Raw genomic sequence first — 3,460 nt, forward strand, 5'->3', positions numbered from 1 at the left:
AAAAAAAAAAAAAACCCTGACAAAAGTACTTAGGGGAGAAAGGGTATGATTGATTCTAGATCCATTGTTGCAAGGAAATCAAATACAAAACAGCCAGTCACACTACATTGATAGTTAAGAGCAGAGAGCAATGAATTAGCAAATGCACCTAGTGCTTAGCTTACTTTCTCCCCTCTTTTAAACAGTCCAGAATCCCCTGCCTAGAGAATGATGCCACCAACAGTGGGCAGGACTTCCCACCTCAGTTAATGCAGTCAAGATAATCCAACATAGACAAGCCCAGCTGCCCATCTCCCTAACTTATGTCAAATATGAAGTTCAACACTAGCCATCACACTGCATTTCTTCAATAATCACTAACACCTTTAAACCTTCTTCCTGCCTTTTATATTATTATAGTAATATACAAAATTAATATTTATATCCAGGCAATAATTGATATTTACCCATATATTTATCTTTCTAGTCCTCTTTAAAACTGAGGTATATGGTAGTTGTTTTGACAACATCTCACTCCATAAGCCAGGCTAGCCTTGAACTCACAGTCCTCCTGCCTCAACCTCCGAAGTGCTGGAATGAGGTCATTTTTTATTAGCTCTTTTAGTGTTTCTGGAAACGGGTCTTGGTTTTGTTGGAAGTGAAAATATTCACTCTTTATTTCTGAATAACTCTAGATGACAGTTATTTTCCTTCAGCATTATAAGATTCTACCTTCTTGCTTTGTTGCTAGGCCAACTGTATCTTCCCTGTCTCCTCCTCTGCATTCCTCTTTGTTTAGCATCTTAACTGCAATGTAAGGTTTCCAGAGGCTCTTGAGTTTGCATACTGAACATGTATTAGATAGGAAAATTCTCAGCAATTGTGTCTTTAAATACTCTGCTTCCTGGTGCTCAACTCTCTTCCTTAAGACCACCCATCCCTACCCACACACCAATCCCCAACCCCATCTTTAAAATGTTTTGCCTTTCCATTGTATCACACGTCTCCTCCTGTTTCAATTCTGTATATTCTGCAATGTGTCCTTCAGTTTTACTAATCCTACATCTAATATGGGCTTGCCTGATTCATCATCATCATCATCATCATCAGATAATTCATTTTACCTTCAAATTCTCTATTTAATTCCCAACTTCACATAAATTCTTAATTGTCTTCTTGTGGCCCTTCCTGTTACGATTTTGAATAGTAAGAAAAGATATCTGCCTCTTGAAATGCCTAGTGTTTATTTTAATCCAAACATTCTACATATTTCTTAAGTTGTAAAATCTGTAAAATAGCTGTGTCACCCATCAGAAAGACTTGCCCTTTCCTCTGCTAGGCAGAAGGAGTAGCAAGTTGATCACTTTAAAATCTCTCGAAGGCCAAGTCTGCTCTGTCCACCCCCTAATCCTGAGGCTTTTGCTCAGGCTCTTCCTCCTGACAGACTTCAGTGCCTCAGCACAGTGAGACTATGGAAAAAATCCCATTCTGAATTTAATCGACTTTTTGGCTCAGCTTTTCAGCGCCCTCTTTTACAGCACTGAGTAGGAGCATGAAATCTCACAAGAAGGGATTAAGCAGTAAGGGAAGACAATGGCTACTGTCTAAATGCCAAGGAAATTTTACAGTGAAAAGGGCAGATAAACGGGGCATGTTCGAGAGGGGGGACAGAGGAGAAGGAGCTTTATAAAGACTGAGAAACTGACGTCCTCAGATGGTAGCTTCGCGGTGGTGTAGAAAACTCCAGGTGGAGCATGGCAGTGCCAAGGTGCCAAAGCCTTTGGTAATTTGGTATTAGTTCCTTGTCTTATTGCTATGACCAAATACCTGACCAGAAGCAACTGAAGAGAGAGAGAGAAAGGTTTATTTTGACTAGAGGTTTGAGGGTCCCAGTCCACCACAGCCCTAAGAGTCTCCAGTGTGAAGGGGTTGGTCATACTGAATCCACCGTCAGAATGGAGAGAGACGACTATTAGCGCTCAGAATGCTTTCTCTCTGGTTTCGCTTTTCATTGAGGAGACATCATTCTTGAAAAGTAATTAGAGCCTCTCCTTGGGACTTCAGTGGGTGGGAGCTATCAGTTAGAACCAGAAAGTAAAGGGAGACTTTAATGAGAGTGGGGATGGAAAACATTCCAGCAGAGTGTGAGGGAGCAAAACTACAGGCTCAGTTCTGCAGTTTAAGGTGAGGTTATGAGAATTCGGTACGAGGGAAAGGCTGTAGATGAGGCCGGTGGACAAGCCCTGGGATGTGCCAACCCTTGTCAGGAAGAAGTGAAGAAGGACGCGGAGAAACAAGGAGGACAAATGGAGTGTTTCTAAAAGAGCATGGTGACCATATAAAGTCCTATAATGCTAAGAGGAGGGTCATGAAGTGACCACTGAACTCTTGAGGGGGTCTAGGACTCCTCACCACAGTCATGGAAGATGAAAGGGTCGGGGTGGCGGCTCCATAGAGAGTTGTTTAGCGAAGTTTGGCCCAATGTGGACAGAGATGGTCATTTTTTAAAAATTTTCTACCTGACTAGAAAGAAACTTCAGAAATTATGTTTATGAGGCAAAAGTTATGGTGATTAAAGGGAGTGCAGGAAAGACATTGAACCCATGGAGAAAGTGGGTCTTTGGGCATATGTGATGGATAGTTTTATGTCATCTGAGAGGCAGGAACCTCAATTGAGAAAATATCCCATAAAATGGCCTGTAACAAGCATGGAGGACATTTTCTTAATTGGTGACCAATAGGGAAGGATCCAGCCCATTATTGGTGGGTCCACCCCTGGGCTGAGTGGTCCTGGGTTCTATAAGAAGACAGGCTGAGCAAGCCAAAGGGAGCAAGCCAGTAAGCAGCACCCCTCCATGGCCTCTGCATCAGCTCCTGCCTCCTGGTTCCAACTCTGCTTGAGTCCCTATCCTGACTTCCTCCAGTGATGAACAGTGATGTGGGAGCATAAACTAAATAAACCCTTTCCTTCCCAAGATGCTTTGGCCAGGGTGTCTCATCACAGCACTAAGACAGGGCTCATCCATATGGATTTGAAGGCATCAAACTTGGTGGCCAGAAGGTAGAGAACCTGTGCAAGCATCTTCACTGAGTGTGGGGGTTATAAGGAAGTCTGGGGGTTCATAGGCCAGGAGCATGATCATCAAGGAACAGTTTTGTAACATAAAACTACCCTGTGGTGCTGGAGAGATGGCTGAGCAGTAAGAGTGCTTACTATTCCTGCATCGAAGCCGAGCTTGGTTCCTACCACCCACGTTAGGTGGCTCAACCACCTGAGGGTCCAACTGCAGGGGAATCTAGAAAAAGCCCTTTTTTCTGTCCTCCTCAGTACCTGCACTCACATACAACATATATAGAATTTTTAATTTAAACAATAATCTACACCATAAAAGGAGGATACAGCATTTTTGTAGTAGGACCTTGGATAAGTTATAGACTTGGTAGGTAGCAGACTCTCAGATGCTTCAGTTCAAAAAGTGAG

At 42.9% G+C, this 3,460-nt stretch overlaps 1 protein-coding gene across 2 annotated transcripts in view; it reads left to right on the plus strand.

The window, feature by feature from the left end:
• Fstl4 (follistatin like 4) overlaps nt 1–3,460 on the plus strand; it is a 466,097-nt gene that overhangs the window by 450,976 nt on the left and 11,661 nt on the right. The window lies entirely within an intron of this gene.

Source organism: Mus caroli, chromosome 11, assembly GCF_900094665.2.
Source record: "Mus caroli chromosome 11, CAROLI_EIJ_v1.1, whole genome shotgun sequence".
Classification (NCBI taxonomy): domain Eukaryota; kingdom Metazoa; phylum Chordata; class Mammalia; order Rodentia; family Muridae; genus Mus; species Mus caroli.